Genomic DNA, 18,427 nt, shown 5'->3' on the forward strand with positions numbered 1-18,427 from the left:
GCTTTTCACTCATTAACGAGGCAGTCCCCTATTTGATCCATATTGATAAACTGTACTTATGTAATAGGGTCTGGTCAGGTGGATTGAGTAAGACCTGAGAGTTAGAAAAATTGAGTTCTGGCTTTGCCTTGCCCCATCCTAGTTCTGTTGGGCGTTGGGTTACTTATATTAAATTGTTTCTTTCTCTCCTTTTCTTTTCTTTTCATCTTTTTTTTTTAAATCCCTGTTTCTTTTCTGATGAGGTTATATTGTCTCCGTAGGGCCCATTCGCCCACTAAAATGCTTTGGTTCTGGAGCAGACGTCTGTGTTAGACCCTTCAGAGGAAGCAGGAGAGCACTGTAGGAGCAACATTATTTGGAGCCAGTTTTTGTATCTCTGAGTCAGAATCCACTGCATCCTCCTTGTGTGACCTTAGACAAGTTACTTAATATCACCAAGCCTCCAGTTTTTTGTCTGCAGAATGGGCTCAATGTTACTTACTTGTAAGTGATTATGTGAGGGTGAAATGAAGTGGCCCTTAAAAAGTGCCCCCACGCAGAGTGTATGACATGATAAATTTCTTCTTCTCCTTCTCTCCTCTCTCTCTTTCCTAATTTTCCTTTTCCTTTGCATTTCTCCTTCATTTTCCTTCAATTCCTTCCTTTTATCTTGCCTATCAGTACAGAAGGCCCTACAGAGAAAGCTGTAATGCATTTTTCATTAGCAAATCATCTTTCATTTCAAGATTATGTCTGAATGAGGGATCTCAAACCCTGAAGCAGATCTTAAGTAGCTCTCCAGAGAATAATCCAAACCGATTCCAGAATTGGGTCTACTGTGACATGAGCCGAAGGAGGAGAAGAGTCTGATTTCCTGGGGTACCTGCAGCCAGCCTTCTCCACTAAGGGGACGGGGGATGGAAGGGGGCAGGCTCTCGGGGCTTTCCTTCTCATATTTTCTTGAGCCCACTGTAGGAAGGAGGCCGCTTGCAGTGGAGAGAGACTGAGGCATTTAGAATGCTGAGGGCATGCTTTGCCTTCCATTTTTCTGCAGAGCTGAAGGCACTGGAGAAGGTAGGACTGTTCTGGCAGACCCCGCCAAACTCCCTACGTTGCTATTTGGCCACTTTCCCTGGAGTTCTCCAGCCATCATAACATGACTTAATTATTTTAACTTTTGTAAATCATACCAGGCATTTTTAGTTTTAAATTGAGTCAGGAGAGGGGCCTTGAGACTTTAGGTGAATGAGAGATTGCCAGGGTTGTACGTTAGAAAGTTTTAAAGGTTTTGGGTTTGCATAATGGATGCTATTTCTGAAACTGATTGAACCAACGATCTTTCAAGTAATCTCTTGATTCCATTGGTCTCTGCGGTTTGACAAGCTCCTCTGTAACTGTCTTGGGAATTTCAGTCTGAAATTATAATTCACTAAGGGAGCTTTTCAGCCCATCTTGCCATTCATTAAAAGCAAGCGGTTGATTTTTTTTTTTTCTTAACACTCACTAGTTAGGGTTGCCTACCTTTACTTTTTTTTTTTTCAATCTTTATTTAAGAATGTGTAAAGCATATTTACAGGGAAACAAAGCAGCACATCAATTAGGCAATACTTTTTTGGTTGTGAATGATAGAAATTGAGCTTAAATTATTATAAACAAAAAAAAGATGCTTTATTGGCTTATGTAATTAGGAAGTCTGTGGGGTAAGTGGCTTCAGGAAAAGCTGAATCCAGGGGCGTGAGTGATTTGACAAGGTCTCTGTCTCTTTCCATTCTTTGCCGGGTTTGTCTCTACCTTGCCTCATTCTCAGATAGATTATCTCACTACATTTTAGGCAAGATGGTAAGCAGCAACCCGAGACAAACATTATATGTTTATTTAATTCTTTTGGAAGTAATACATTTTTTTTAAATTGAGAGGTTTATGCTTTCCCCCAAATTACAGAATTGTTAAACCCCATTACGGAAGTCTCTAGTGTATTGTTTTCCTCTGCATTGTGTTGAATTGTAAATGCTATTGCAAATTCCAGAAATATAAAATTTTCTAAATTTTATAGTCTCTTTTCTTGGTCTCTTGAAAATTTTCAGCTAGCTCTATTCACGTAAAAATACCCTCAACCAAAAGCAGTAGTAAACCATAGAGAAGAAAATAACTTCTCCATTAAAACACAGACGGCTCCACCACAAAGGCCCATATGAAATGAGCACACATTCAAGCAAAGCTGAGTTCCCGAAGGCCAAGAAGATTCCGTGATGGATTGCCTCCAAAGGAGAAGCGTAGACCCATATTTTCATGAGTACAGTTTTGCTGATCTAAAGATGTCTGGGCACACTGAACAAAGTACTTTACTTATAAATGTAAGTTCACATTTGTGATGTCTGATCACTGAGATAACTAATAATGAGGCTACATGAAACTTAGGGTAGATAAGTGATTTTGAAAAAACTTTTCTTAAGAGCTTCTGCAAGAAATTCCTGGAGATGCCTGTGGTCCAGGTTGGGTCATGTGCTCATTCCTAAAGCTGTCGTTGTGTAGTACCCTCATCGGGCCTGGCTGATGTAGCCACCCCTTTGGCCTGGAGTGGTGGGGGGAGTAAGCAACCAGGGCTAGTCCCACTGAGACCATAGGGAATAGTTTCCCCATGAAGATGAGGTGTTCAAGGGTTCTGTTGCTAGAAGTGGGGACCAGTCTAGCCACATGTTTATTAAACCTATAAAGATCTACTTGGGACAGGTGTATGATCTCTCTGAGTATTTTAACCCAGAAAGAGGGACAAAGGGTTAATATTGGGAGGTTCCATGCACTTGTTATTTTAGTTATTCATTCATTTATTTATTCATTAACCATGTATTGACTGTCAACTTTGTGCTGGGGCAGACATGAATCAGTCATGGCCGGTGACCTGAAAGAGCCTGCAGAGTGGAGAAACGGACAAGTGAATGGTTACCTCACAAAGTAATAAAAGTCCTGACACAGTGGGGTTTATTCCAGGAATGGAAGGATGGTTCAATCTTAGGAAATCTAATAATTTGGCTTATTCTTAGTACGGGTAAATGAGAAAAATTCTATGATTTATTTGATGGATGCTAAAAGGCATGTGATTAAATTAGCATCTATCTCTAATTTTTAGAACACCTCCTAATAAAATGGGATCTTCCCCAAAGCCAGCATCATCTTTAATGGTGTAATACTAGAAACATTGCCATTAAATCCAGAGCAAGACTAGAATGCCCATTATCATCACTATTATTTACCATTGCTCAGTAATTAATAGATGATGCAGTTAGATACAAAAAAGAATAAGAAAGGGGGAGGTAGAATTATCAGCATTTGCCAGTAATTTCATTTCTTTTGGAAAATCTAAGATAACCAATCCCCCCATGAATCTATTAGAAACAATAATAGGGTTCATTAAGGGCATTGATGAGGAAATTACTATGCAAAATCTGTAGTTTTCCTATATGCCTACCCGAACCATTTTGGAAATATAATGAGAGAAAATATTCTATTTATAGAACCAGCCAACCAAACAGAATAACTTGAAATATATTTAGCAAAAGTTGCAAGGGACTTGTAAGAACCAAATTTTAGTACTTTATGGAGGGGCATCAAAGAAAGAGGAGTAAATGGAAAGTGACCTCTTTCTCTTGGCTAGCATGTCTTTTTTCCATCCCTCCCCCCTCCTCCCTCCCTCCCTCTCATCTTGTCCCTGGCTCTTCCCTTCTCCCTCCCCCCTCCCTCCCTCCCTCCCTCCCTCTCATCCTGTCCCTGGCTCTTCCCTCCTCCCTCCCCCCTCCCTCCCTCCCTCCCTCTCATCTTTCCCTGGCTCTTCCCTTCTCCCTCCCTCCTCCCTCCCTCCCTCCCATCTTGTCCCTGGCTCTTCCCTTCTCCCTCCCCCCTCCCTCCCTCCCTCCCTCCCTCCCTCCCTCTCATCCTCTCCCTGGCTCTTCCCTCCTCCCTCCCTCCCTCTCATCTTGTCCCTGGCTCTTTCCTCCTCCCTCCTTCCCTCCCTCCCTCTCATCCTGTCCCTGGCTCTTCCCTTCTCCCTCCCCCCTCCCTCCCTCCATCCCTCTCATCTTGTCCCTGGCTCTTCCCTCCTCCCTCCCCCCTCCCTCCTCCTTTGATTAGAGTTCTTTGCTGCTAAGTTGAGGGTGTGTTTGAGAGTGGTCTGAAAGTATTGGTTATATGAACGTGGCGAAAATGTTGTACTTCATTTATAGAATTCCCTTACTTTCCACATTACGGAGAAGATGGTAAGACAGCTGTTACTGTTTAGATTCATAAACAGTGCGGTGGGTGCTGATTGTTTTCTATCCCAAATTCAGGGGTGGTAGGACTGTGCCAAGATGTGGATTAATAGTTGAATTGGTGTAAATCAGTAAATTTACATGCACTCCTGTTGCTGCAAAGCAAAAGTCCAGTCAGGGACAAGTGATGGTTATTCTCAATGGGACAGGGAGATGACGGTGTGGATGGGAAAGAATAATGGTGGTGGTGGTGGTGACAGCATGGTGATAGACACATATTGTATTCCTGTGTGTGCACCAGGCTCTGCTCCAAGCAGTGGAGTCATTCAGTCTTCAGAGGACCTGGCGAGATAGGCGCTGTGATTTTACAGGCGAGGGAGCCGAGGCACAGAGAGGTCAAGTAACTTGCTCGAAATGTGGAGTTGAGATTCAGACCCAGGTGTTTGGTCACAAACATGCAGCATTTCCTTTTATTTGTTTCAAATCTCTTTCCCACTGGAGGTGGTGTCTTCCAGCATCACGGGAGTGAATAATCACTGCTGGCGTTCCCTGCTAGGAGCTTGTGATTTTCCGCATGCAGATGGACTGCTTGCCTACCAGATGGGCTAATTGAGGCGGTCTGGACCCAGCAGCAAACTGTGGCACTGGCTTCCATTCTGGGACCAGGCTCATTCCCACTGTTCCCTTCTCCTGAAATACTCGGTCCCAGATCCTTAAACTACCCTAGGCTCCTTATCTGTCCTTCAGGTGTCGGCTCAAATTTCAGCTCCTGGAAAATACCTCTCCCAGTTACCTAATTTAAAGACCCTTTTCCACGTCTGAGCTTGTGACGCTGTTTTATTTTCTTCAGAGCATTTACTGCTTTCCAAAATCATGCTACTTAGTTACTTCTTCCTCACCAGAAGGCAGATTACATGAGAGTGGGGGTCTTGTCCATCTCGTTCCTTGCCGGCGCCCAGAACAGTGCTTAGCACCCAGCAGGCACTCAGTCATGGTAGTTTATTAATCACTAATTCTGAATCAATGAATTATTGAATGGAAGGAGGGCCTGTTGTGTGCTAACTTTTCTTGCAAAACTCCAGGCTTCTGAAAAGAAATGACACTAACGTTTCTTGGGAACTCTGGCTAAGAATTGTTGTCAGCTCTTTCACGTCCTATTTTTGCAAGACTATTTTGGGTACAAGAAAGAGAAACCCACTCAAACAAACCATGTGGGCTCAGCAGTCTCCCACAAGCTGCCTACCGCACAGGACATCACCTCCTTTATTCCTCACTGCAGCCTCGTGAAGTCGAGACTTTCTTATCCCAGTGTTACACAGAAAGTGAATGTGACCTGGAAGGGCGGGCAGGAGTCCCAGCGTCACACAGCAGGCTGGCACAAGCCAGGTGTCTTCACTGTAACACGTGGCTTTTGGTTCCTGGCCTTTGTTGCTGATGCTGCCGAAGTTTTAGAAGAGTTCAATTACTCCCGATAGACCGTTATGCTCTAAGAGTGGATTATGTTTCTCTAAATGCGTTATCGAAATTACATAGTGGGCATTTAACAATCAAAACATTACGCTGAGGCCCGTGTTTGATATGTCACTCACTGTAGGTACAGGGGCACCCTTCCTGGTGCCTCCTGGCTGAGCCTTCTGCAGGGGGCTGGAGGGTTGGGTGTCGCTGGAGCTGAGGAAGTATTTGAGCCTAACTGCCTGAGCGCCTCTGTCACAGGGCAGTTGGACTGTTTGGAGCCATGTTGTGTTTTGAAAGAAAAAGCTGAACCTGAAGTCAGAATTAAGGCTTTGAGTCTGAGTTCTGTGTCTACCTTGCCTTGTGCACATAGATAAGTGTTCAGCCTTTGAGCTTTTGTTTTCTTATCTCTCAAATGGGAGTACCAGCCTCTAATAATTCCATGGTGCTTTTGCAAGGATAGAATGATGATGCTGTGCTGGGATCTGCTTTGTCTACGTCTGTTAGTTGTTATTAATCCATGCACGTTTTCGTGAATTCCCCCAGGTAACTGGTTTTCTGGAATATTGCCCTCCAGGGAGTACCTGAAATACAGGATGAGCATTCTTATCATAAAGTTAGATTAAGAAGCTTAATTTACAGAAACTATTACACACTATGGATATCAAACATCGTTAGGGCAGACTGCATAAAGATCCCGGAATTCTGGAGAACCTCTGTCTGCATCACTCTTTCACCCAGCTCAGGACCACTGATGCGTCATTCTTTTGTACTGAAAACGTACAGAGCGGTGGGGTACACTTGCTTCTTAGGATTGCGCTGCGGCTCCCGAACTTTGGGAGTGACCAGGAGATTCTTCCATTTTACTCTCAAATGACCTATCATTTCATTTTTCTCTGCACCCTGTCTCTTTTCCAGGTTGGCATATTAACTTCTTACCTTCTGGCTGCCTGACTAACCTACTTTCTCACCTATAGAAGGCAGAATAATGCCCCCCCCCCATAACCACGTCCTAATTTCTGGAAACTGTGAATATGCTAGATTATGTGGCAAAGGGGAATTAAGGTTGCACATGGAATTATGATTTCTAGACAGCTAACCTTGAGATGGGAGATAATCCTGGATTGTCTGGATGGGCCCAGTGTGATCCCAGGGGTCCTTTTAAGTGGAAGAGGGAGGCACGGAGCGAGAGTCAGAGGGATGGCAGCATGAGAGGGGCTTAACCTGCTGTTGCTGGCTTCGAAGATAGAGGAAGGGGTCATGAGCCAAGGAATTCAGGAAGCTTCTAGAAGCTAGGGAACAGGGAAGGAAATCCATCCTTGCTTAGAGCCTCCAGAGGAACGCAGCGTGTGGACACTTTGATTTTAGCCCGTGGAGACCCGTGTCAGGGTTCTGGCGTCCAGAACAGTTAAGCCATCGGTGAATGGTCATTTGTTACAGCAGCAGTACGCTCTACTCAGATAGCTCGAACGGTCTCCATCTCATTCCATTTCTTCCCTTTGCTTCGTCTCCCTTTCTGGAAAATACCCCCTCTGGGGCTGTTTAGTTCTCTCGCCAAACAGCGCAAAAGATGTACCCATCCAATATTTGCAGATGGTAACTGTACGAGTTAGGGTGAAAACAAAGAGACCCCAACACAGTGGCTTCCGTAAGACAGACGATGATTTTTCTACTACGCAACAAAAGTTGATATTCACAGTTTGTAGCAGTCAGGGCTGCGTGGCGACCAGCCACTCTGAGAGACCCAAGCTGACCACAGTGAGTGCAGGCGTGTGTGTTTGAACAGCAGCCGTGCATGAGCACTCCAGCCAGTCTTGCGGGGGCAGCTGTGCTCCAGGAGACCGTTCAGAGACCCACGTTCTGTTCTTCCCATCTGGTTGCTCTGCCGTCCAGAGCCCCCCAGGGAACTTGTTAGAAAAGCAGAATCTCAGATCCCATCCCAGACTTTCTGAAGCAGAATTTATGTTTTAAGACAATACTTGGGTAATTATTATGCACGAAGTTTGAGAAAAATGGCCTAACGGCAAGGTGGTTCCACTTCGGCATCAGTGACACTTGGGGCCAGGAAAGTCTTTGTTGCGGGGGGCTGTCCTGTGCATTGTAAGATGTTTAGCAGCCTCTCTGGCCTCTACCCCGCCAGACACTAGTAGTTAGGCCCTCCCCCAGTTTTAGTAACCAAAAATGTCTCCAGACGTTACCAAATGTCCCCTGGGGTCCAAAACTCCCTCTGATCGAGAACCCCTGCCTTAGAGAGTTTTCTCTGCTGCGTGATGGGAGCTGGGACTGCACCCTGTCTGCATTGCAGCCACCGTGAAGCAGCGAGGGCAGAAGGCCGGGAGCGGATTCCTCTTCAGCAGGTGAGGCAGTAGTGACGCTCATAACTTCCGCTCTCCTTCTGCTGGGGAGACTTCGTTGCATGGCCACCTCCAGCTGCAGAGGACTCTGGGGAACTTACTGAGTGTCTGTGTGCCCAGGAAGGAGGAGAGAACGAGTCTGGGGACAGTCAGCTGTCTGCTACAGTAACTCACGCAAGGATGTGGTCATACTGTATTTCATTATTCTCTTCTATCCGAAGTCAATCCAATTGGCAGGGTGAAATAAATTGACGAGGTATTTTTTTAATTATTTTTTGCAGTTGGAACACAGAACTATTTTAGGAGGTCACAGGATATTTTAGGAGCACACATAAAATTTACCCAAAGCTCTGATAGTGTGTATTTTGATATCAAGAGTTTGGTATCTTCTAAACTTCAGTCGTGAGTATTATTCCTGCAAGTTTCTTTATTTTTTCTTTTTCCATATAGATGTATTTGCCTATATTGATTTTTTATGTGAAAAATAATTTTCTTCAATCATTGTAAAGACTATATCATACTATAAGTGTGTTGTTGTGGTGGAGATAGACGTGCATGTCCATACATGTCTATGTATATGTGTGTGTCGGTAGCTATCAGTAGATATCTCTTTCTCTGTGTATCTATTTATTTGGCACCACCTGCCTTGGTACCCCCTCATCCCTCGCCCAGGCTGCTGCAGCCGACTTCTGTTCTTGTTCCGCTGACTTTCTTGCCCTCTGTAATCTGCTCTCCACACAGTGGCTGGGGGAAGTGATCCTTTTAGAACATAAAGCAGGCCACATCACTCTCCTAATTTAAATTTTCCAATGGCTTGTTGTCAACCTAGAGAAAACTTCTAAGTCCTGGCCATGATCTACAAGGCCCTACAGGATCTGACCCTGCCAACCTCTTCAGCCACATTCACTTGTCATCTTCTCTGTGCTCCTCTCCTTGAGCCGCATTAGCTTCCTTGCTGCATCTGAGAAGCCAAACATGGCCCTGCCTCAGGACCTTTGCACTTGTTGCCCGCTCTGCCTTTAATGCTTTTTCCTTAGATAATTTCTTGGCTTGCATCCCTCCTTCATTCGAGCCTCTGCTGGGCTGTCCCTCCCTCCTCAATATGGCTTTTTCTTGTACTGTCTGGACTCCCCTTGTACATTCTTGGTGCTAAGAAAGAGCTCCACTCATTGGAAAATGCTGGTAAACACAATATTGCCATTAATATTTGCCTACGTTCCCCAGTTACACTACCCCAACCCAACGTTCTGGTGTCTTAATTTCTTGGTTCTTAATCCCCCCATTCTTGACGGAAGATCTTGCTTTGATCTGGGGGCACAAAATGACCTCGATGTTGCTGTGGTCAATTGAAAAGATGCTTAGGTAACTCTTAGCCGTTCCTGTTATTTAAGTAGACTGCCTCTAGGGGGTGGTGACGCGATACAGGCTGAGTCCGGAGTGAGGCGTTTTCCTGAGATGTGGGATGTGCGTGGCTCCTTGCTCCTTCCAAGCTAGGTTAACCCTCCACATTTGCCCCTGAAAATAAGACGCTTTAGGAAAGGCTCACTTTCAGTAAATAATAAACAAACACCAAAAGCAATGTTTAAAGCAAACTCAAGTATAGTTGAGTATCTTTTGTTCTCTACCCACTTTCTAGCTAGTTTTTCATTTGTGTTCAGATACAGAGAGAATATTCCTGTTACTGTCTGAATATGGACAATGAACATACCACGTTACCATAAATATATGTTAAGACATTTAATATTAGAAATTATTATTATAACATATATGCCCAATATTAAATAGGTAAACTACCCACTTAGATTCTGAGAATCGCATGACAGGTTCAACCAACAAACCGCATGACCTCACCCAGAACCGCTGATTTCCTTATTTAGCGTGAAACAGAGAGTTTGTTCTGTCCGTACTGACTGGTTCTCATTCACTTATGAATTGCTGGGTTGAAAGTCTAGTGTTTTGGTTTACCTTCAACTCTTGGCCTTGATGCTCCTAGATTTTCTTGGCTTTGTGTCTCTTTTCAGTCCCTTTACCTCTCATCCTCCAGGAGGAAGAAATTGCCCCAAGTCATGGTATGTTAGAGCACTTTTAAAGAAAATCTTTCCCAGTGTTTTGAAACTTAGCTTTAGCTGCAGAAATCTATTGGGTAGGATTCTTCTGGTTATAACACACGGAAATTCCAGGTGAAATCTGAAATAAGCATGAATCAAAAAAGAATTTAGGGGTCGGCCTGGTGGCGTGGTGGTTAAGCTGGCGTGCTCCACTTCTGTGGCCTGGGGTTTGTAGGTTCGGATCCTAGGCGCGGACCTACACACTGGTCATCAAGCCACGCTGTGGCCGTGTGTGCATACAAAAAATAGAGGAAGATTCCATAGATGTTAGCTCAGGGACAGTCTTCCTCCAGTAAAAAGAGGGAGATTGGCAACAGATGTTAGCTCAAGGCCAATCTTCCTCACCAAAGAAAAGAAAAAGAAAAAGAATTTAATGGCTTATGTATCTGAGAAGTCCTGGGAAGGGGTGGCCTCATTAGGGCTTAAACAGTGTCACTGGATCTCCCACTTCTGGATTCTGCTGCCTCTGAGGTGGTTGGCTGCTTTCTTAAAACCTGTCCCCTTGTGGTCATAAGCGGGTGCCAGCCCAATTTTCTTGCCCCAAATGGAGTAGGAAAAGTGTACCATCTTTGTCCCAGAAGTCTCTGCTAACGCCTCAGGGTAGCTCATTGCTTCCTTAGGGGTCACGTGCACATCCAGCAAGCAGTTCTTGGTGCCAGAGGGGGTGTGGGGTTTGAGGCACTGCCTCCCTGGAGCAGAGGTGGGAGGCAGTTCTCCTGCGGGCACAGAGGATGAAATGGGGGCATTTTCCCAAAGCAAAGCCAGCAGACGGTCATCAAAGAAGGGAAATGCACGCTGGTGCCAAAACAACAGATGTCTGTTTTGAGACTCTACTGTTCAAACGTCATCTTTCACCGAAGTACCAATGAATAAAACAGACATCCCGAGAGTTCTGCTGGCTTGCGTGGAGATGGGGGACCCGGATCCTCTTCTGTGGCTCTCCTGAGGTGGGCACAAGTAGAATGGCTCCAGATCTCCCTCTGCCAGCTCACTGCTTGGAGACTCTGCATCTCTTCTTTAACACAGAAAGAAAGGAAGGAAAGAAAGGGGAGAGAGAGAGAGGGAAAGCAAGAAAGGAAACTTGTCTAGTCTCTGTGCCTAAGAGCTGTTCAATTCTGAGAAAAATATCTAAAGAACCTGCCCCTCAGAAATCACTAATTATTTACTTAGAATATTTTCTATTTCCATCACTTCCTTAGCAACCCCTAGCAGCTGCCTGGGAAAATGTAAAGGGATTGTACATTTTACAAGAGAATTCCTCAAATAGCAAGTGAAATGGTTTCGTACGTTCATCTTCCTGCCCAGATTCACTTCAAGTGGAGAGGGAGAAATGATTTGGTGTTTCATCAGTCTTAATACAACAACTAGATTGCCCGGAATTTCTAGAACATCCTGCTTCTGTGTCATTTTCCTCCTTTCATTTGTGGTAAGGCCTACGATATAGATTTAAGTGTGATTCAGTCTTTTATGCTTTTGTAAGAGTTTTTATAGAAATCCACATTTTGGGAGAAAAAAATTCCTTTATTAAATCTAGTGTCTTGATGTTTTGTTTAAAAATAGGTTGTATTTAAAAATACTTCGTGTACTTTTTGGGTTTCTCATTAGCACACAATGACGTTGTCTTCCTCTGTGTGTGCGTTTGTGTGTGTGCGTGTGTATTGTGTTAAAGGTGTCTCTTGAAGGTGCTCTCTCTAGGGAAGCCTTGGGAACTCGTGGACCTTGGGCTTGTGAAGCCCCAGGGTCAGTTGTCAGGTCCAGGTCACTTTCCGGTATGGTTCTTGAACTTTCTGTGGCTCCAGCCTTCCCTGACAGGATCCCCCTGGTCCCGCCCCTGTCCTGGCTGTGGAGGAGGAGTCTGGCTCTTTCCTCATTCCCCTGAGAAGAAGACCACAGACCTTTCCCTTTAAGGGTTTGCCGGGTGGAGGTGAAGGAGCTGGAGGAACGAGGAGGAGTAACACAATACCACTTATTGCTGGTCCTCCAGTCTCTGTTGGGCCCATGTATTTGAACGCTGGTTTTCAGAAAGAGAATGCTCATCCAGATTTCTTGTGACTGATTTGATGAGTCTGAAGACTTCCTCAAAATTCTCTTTTATTTCAGGAAAAGGCAAAATTTAAAAACCAGTAGATTATGCAGGAAGTTAATTTTTGTGATTTTCACTTTCCAGTAATTGTGCTTTTGCATGTTAGGCATTCTTAGGAAGAGTAGCTAACTTCCTTTGAGTGCTTATGTGACTAAAAGAAAACCCCGATGCGTCCCTGCCCCTCCTTTGTCTGAGCTAATCCTCAGGGCAAGCCCTGTTGAGTAAGAGGTGCTGTATGTTATGTGGAAACTGAGGCACAGAGTGGGGAAGAATGATACCCAAAGGTTCACAGGTCATTAGTGACAGGACCTAGATTCGAAGATAAGCATTTAGGGTGTTCTGTTAGCCACAGTGCTGTGCTCTTCTCTGAGAGAGGAGATGCTCAGGTGTAGGTCCATCCACAGTCACCCAGAGTCCAGCTGTCTCTTGTGCCTGTCTGCAGACAGAGCTGGGATTCTCTGGAAAGCACTTCTGCAGCCGAATTCTAGATGTCTGCATCTTAGAGGATAGCTCCCGTTGCTGCCTTTCGAGGCTGTTTGGGAAGGAAACCCACATCTTCGAAGGCTGTGAAAGACTGTTGCTAATGTCTGCCTACTGCCGTTTGGGGTAAAGGTCTCAGCACTTCGGATCACTTCAGAGACAGATACTGATTTTCCAAGCCCTGCTGTGAGCCCGCAGCTTCTGAGACCCAGTGACTCAGCCTCCCCTCTCTGCATGGGGCAGCCAAGGCATGAGAATTGCCCTGGGCTGTGTATTTTTTAAAAATAAGGGGATCAGAAAAATCCCTTCAACCTAGGCTATTTGAAGGCAGTGTGAGGGATGGAAGGCAACCCTTCTCCATCATCTTGCTTAGGGATGCTTCTGACCCTCTGCCTCGGTTGTGCCGTGTCTGTGCAGAGAGGGGCTGCTCGCAGACACAGTGGTTTATTCAGTGACATCACGGCCACCCTTTTGTTCCTAGCGAAGAATTTTTTTTGCCCCCTGAGGTTAACAATTACCTTTGGAAAAGTGTTTTCGTGAACAGAACTTTGGCTAAAATTGTAGTGATAACATTACTGCCTCGTTGCAAAGCTCTGACACCAGCACTCCTGCTGCAGAGTTACCTGGCATGGAGTAGAGGAGCATAACAAGCATGCTCATCATGCCCGCCAGGAACTTTTATATGCGTTATCTCCCCAAAAACAGTCCTCGTGACCACCCCATGAGAGAGAGGATGCTTTTTTAAAGTAGTTTAATTTGTTTCTCTTCTATTGTGTTAAAAAAAAAAACCATGCTATAAAATGTACCGTCTTAAGCATTTTGAAGTTCAGTAAAATATATTCACATTGTTGTGAAATAGATCTCCAGAACTTTTTCATCTTCTAGATGTGAAACTCTACACCCATTAAATTTTATTTTACTCAATAAATCATAAACATGTTTCCATAATAACAGGAGCGAGACTGTTCTTATCCCCATTTTACACAGGAGGAAACTGAGGTAGGGAAAGTTAAGTCACTTGCCCCGGGTCACCCTGATCCTAACACGAGTTGGTCTGGATGCCAGTCTCACTATCAAGTCCTGCATTTTGGTCCTGGTCGGGTCCTAGTCTTCCTAACTGCCCTGCGCTTGTTGGGGCACCTGGGACACAGTAGGATTTCACTTAAATTGTTATTATTTAAGCAATACATACTCAGTGAAGACAATGAGAAAATGCTGACAGCACAAAAAAGTCCTCTCACCCAAAGATAACTCTTACTAATAGTTTAGCGTATGTTCTTCCCTAAATTTTTCAGTACAGTCGTGTGCCATATAACATCGTTTCGGTCAATGATCCACCGTGTATCTGATGCTGGTGCCGTATAGCTGAGGTGTGCGGCGGGCTATTCCATCTAGGTTTGTGTAAGTGCACTCTATGATGTTTGCACAACGACAAAATCGCCTTACGACACATTTCTCAGAATGTATCCCCGTCATTACGCGATGCATGACCATACTTACAAAGTATATATAAATCACTTTCTTACAAAAATGTGTACTTTTAAAGATACTACTTTGGTTTTTTCCACCTCCTCAAATTGGAAACAACCCAATGTTCATCAGCAGTGGCATGGATAAATAAAATGGGTTATATGTTTTAAAATGGAATTGTATACAGAAATAAAAATCAACCACAGCCACATTCAAGAAAATTTATGAATCTTACAAGCATAATGAAAGAAGTCAGACATAGAAGAAGAAACTCTGCATGATTTTGTTTAAACACAGTTCCAAGACAAGGAAAGCAAATTCATAAGTTAGAATATTGGTTCCCCTTGGGCGAGTGAGGGCAGTGACCTGGGATCGGTGTATCAGGGGGCCACTGGAGGCTTAGTCACCTTCTGTTTCTTGTGAGTATGGTTGCCGGGTGTGTTCCCTTGGATAATTCATGGAGCTATGCAAGTACGATTTCCATACTTTCTGGTATGGATGCTATGCTCCAAATTGCAAATCCAATCACATGATTATAGACTTTTTTACTGATTAGTTCCAAGGCATAGTTATTAGTGCAAGACTCCAGAATTATGGATGTGGGTTCATATCCTGGATTTAACCTCTTCTTATGTCAGAGAGACCCTGGCCAATTGATTAACCGTGTGGGCTTTGGTTTCTTCATCTGTAAAATGAGTTAATTTTGGTTCCTCTTACTTAGTGAGATAATTATCTCCTTGCTGGCACAGGGCAAGAACTCCTTGAATGACGGCTTTTATAGTTGTTCTTGCTGTTCTTATCTCTTTAGGTGAGGGAGCTGGTGGATGGTGTCCTGTGGCAGAGAGAGGAGCAGGAGGGGGATCCAGTCAAGACACAGTCTCCAGGTGAGCCTGAGGGGACAGAGCAGAGCTGATGCTGAGGTGCGGGAGGAAGGGTCCAAGGCCTGGGGCCCCTCCATCCTTCCCTGTCTCAGTTCCTGCCCATCTGTAAACACAGGAAGGGAACTGAACCAGGTCATCTCTAATTGGTTAGTCCTTTCAGCTCGGACATTGAAGAGTCAGGAGGGCAATAGAAATGCCACGAAAATTTAAAAACAAATTTCCCGGTTTGATCCCCATTCAAACACAAAGGACCAGGTCTGGGCGTGAAGGGAGCTGGATATCGGTGGTGGGATTATAGGTCGTTTCTATATTCTTCATTGTGCGTTTTTCCATTTTGGACAGAAGTAGCCTGAGCCAAGGAGCTGCTTGCGTGGCTGAGGACCCTGAGGTGGTTCATTTATCTGAAGACTCCACATGAAAGGCAGCCCCCTGTGTCCTGGAGAGCAGAGAATCACACCCTGTGGATGGGATAGGATGGAACCCCCTGGGCTCAGGCGTGCTCTGTCCACTCTGCCACAGCCTGTCCTTAAGGGACATCCCCACATTCGATGGCTTGCTGGGGGGGGGGCATCAAGAGAAGGGGGCTCAGACTGCCAGTGCCCAGACTCCAAGGGCCTCCACTCTCCTCCCTCTCACCCTGAATCAGCCCCTAGCCCCTCCTGAGTGGAACCCCGTCTTCCCAGCCTGGACCATTAGAGCACGAATTCCCCTTCCCAAGACGTGCATCCTGGAGAAGGGAGAGTCCCCTGGTGTGGACTCTGTCTCCCTTAGGATGTCAGTCTCTCCCAGCCTCCTGGGCTTGGCCTCTACTTGGGGAAATCTGGGTCTCAGAAGCTGTACCTCAGGCCCCTCCTAGCTGGCAATGTGTATGTCACACCCACATCCTGCCCCACCAAGCCATGTACACATATAGTGCACACAATCCAGGCACTGAGTCTTGTGTGGGGTGAAGATTTGTCCTGCACAGGGAGGCAGGGTGTATGGTGAGGAGAGAAGGAATGTGTGAAATGTATGTAGAACAGGGAGAAATGAGGTCCTCTGGGGACACTGGGAGAGGTGTGGGCAGCACTGAGGGCCCTTGTAGTCTGTGGTTGTGATGTGAAGGTGGGACCAGCCCTCACTGCACCAGCCTCTGCCCCTTTCCCGGCTGGGGGCAGATGCGGAGGAGGCAGAGAGTTGGGTTCCCAGGGTGGATTTCACCTGGCCAGGACCGTGGAAGGGGTCGGTCAGAGCTACAGGTCAGGAGCGTGGGGCTGTCCCGGAGCTCAGTGTCTGCAGAGGAAGAAAGGACGTGATGGAGGGGAAGGAGAGTGAACGTGGAGCCAAGTTTGCAGATGGGGAGACCCAGTGGCTGAGGAGGAGTGAGGAGAGGGAGCCCACAGTGACTGGGCTGCAAAGACACCACTGGGTGCCGACTGGAAGGGGTTGGCCTGAAATGGGTTATCAGTCATGCTGGAGAGGTTTATATGTGTGGAGTGAGGCCAGGGTAGTGGGTGGCAGGGGTTGAGTGAAGGAGGGTGGACAGGGCCCTGAGGGTCCAGGATGTCAGAAGGATCATCTGGGTGGATGGCAGAGTGACCAAGAAGGGTCGAGTCGCAGTGATGGTGAAGAGACAGACAGTGAAGACTTATACAGACACCCGAACACACACACACATGAACACACACACACACAGGGACCCTGATCAGCGCATAGGGTGCAGTTTGGCCCAATGGCTGAGCACAGCTGCCAGAGGTGCCAGCCCTTGTGGGCAGCCCCTTCTCTGTGGCCATGCCACTGTCCCTAAGGTGCCTCCTGCTCTGTGGAGAGCCCCACTCAAGAGCTTCATCATCTTCATGCCCTGATTATTCATCTTGTCCCTGAAGCACTCGATACCATGGTCTCTCTCCAGGATGAACCAGACGTTGATGGTGGGTTGCCACCTGGAGGTGACATGGGTTAGAGCCATGTTGGACTCCTTGTGGCCTGTGGGGTTGGGGAAGGTCCTAATGCCTGAAGGAGGAAGAGCAGACGTGGGGGAAACCCCGATGCAGGGAGTTGCGTGGCCAGGAGGGATGCAGGCCCAGACCCTAGCAGTGCAGAGTGGAGACGGCTGGTGGCCGGCAGGGAGGCTGTCCACCCTGCGTCTCTTTGCTGGCCTCAGGATCGCTGTCATCAGTCAAGGCTGCCGGAGGCTTGTTTTCACGAGTTCTCTCAAATGCTGCAGGAGCTTAGGAACAGGTGACCTGAACTTGAGACTTCCTGACCTGGTCTCTGAATGAAATAAGAGGAGGTGACAGGCTCTGTACCAGCAACTTTTGTGTCCCCTGAGGGTGGGGATCCTGTGAGGCCGGGGAAGCACAATTGTCCTGTCCCTGGGCACGAGGCCAGCTGCAGCGAGACAGGTTCACAGGTGGAGGGGGGATCACGGAAGGGCGTGCCCGGGCTTTGGAAAACTGGAGAAAGTTGGTCCTTGGATGGGGTGTGGAAAGAACATGAGCTATGGGTGGGGAGGAGCCAGGATGATTGACAGCTCTGAGCAGTGAAGGAAAAACTGTCTCCCCAAGTAGAGATCTGAGGTTTCCACAGTACAGTAGGAGCTGAGTCTGTCACATGGTGGTTCACCCAGATTCACAGACTGGGTGGTCACCTGGCACATTCCAGCAAAAGTGCTGCCCCCTGGAAGCCAAGGCCATCCATGCAGTTGAGCCAGTGGCCACTACCAGATTTTGAATTTTGAGGCAATGATTCCACAAAGGGCATTATAAACAGTTTGCATCCACTTGCCTTCCTAGAAAACAGGAGCTGCCTTCGAGATCTGTTCTGGCATTGGAAGCATCCCAAGGTTTCCAGGGTGTGAATACTGACTTGTCAACCAAAGGGCACGCTCCTCATTCTCTCAATGCCTATCCTGCCTCTTCCAACCCAGGGTTGTGCCACCATTTTATCCATTAAGCCCAGCCCCTGCCTTGTCAGTCCCACCCCAATACACCAAGGACACTGAACTGGGGTTCTGCAGCATCTTTGCTGAAAAAAAATGAAAGGATAGTTTCAATCCCATAGCCCCTGTCATCACCTCTCATCACACTCTACTGCCATGATCTCCTGAAGCATGTGAACCTCCGTGACCTCCCTCACAAATGTCCCCAGGCATTGCTGATGTGGCTGCATAGCATGGATGGTCAGGAGACTGTCCAGTGAATCTTGCAAACTCCTCCTCCCCCAACCTCAGCCAGGAGATCACTCCTGGGTGAAGTCCTCCCATCTCAAGCACAGTGAGGCTGTGGGTTGCAGGCTTCAGGACTGGCATTCCTCTTGGGTAAAGCTTGCCCATCTGCCACTCAAGAAGACTTTGAAAGTTTGAGTGGGGACCTCATCTTATTTACCTTGTCTTCAG

At 46.4% G+C, this 18,427-nt stretch overlaps 1 long non-coding RNA gene and 1 pseudogene across 1 annotated transcript; both read left to right on the forward strand.

Annotated features, from left to right (window-relative positions):
* LOC138922851 (heparan sulfate glucosamine 3-O-sulfotransferase 4-like) overlaps positions 1-18,427 on the forward strand; it is a 28,734-nt pseudogene that overhangs the window by 6,075 nt on the left and 4,232 nt on the right.
* LOC138922854 (uncharacterized) lies at positions 16,968-18,394 on the forward strand. The gene is made up of 2 exons (XR_011436017.1): positions 16,968-17,271; positions 17,826-18,394. It is a non-coding gene; the product is annotated as an uncharacterized lncRNA (long non-coding RNA).

The sequence above is a fragment of the Equus caballus genome, unplaced genomic scaffold (genome assembly GCF_041296265.1).
Source record: "Equus caballus isolate H_3958 breed thoroughbred unplaced genomic scaffold, TB-T2T haplotype1-0000016, whole genome shotgun sequence".
NCBI classification, from domain to species: Eukaryota; Metazoa; Chordata; class Mammalia; order Perissodactyla; family Equidae; genus Equus; species Equus caballus.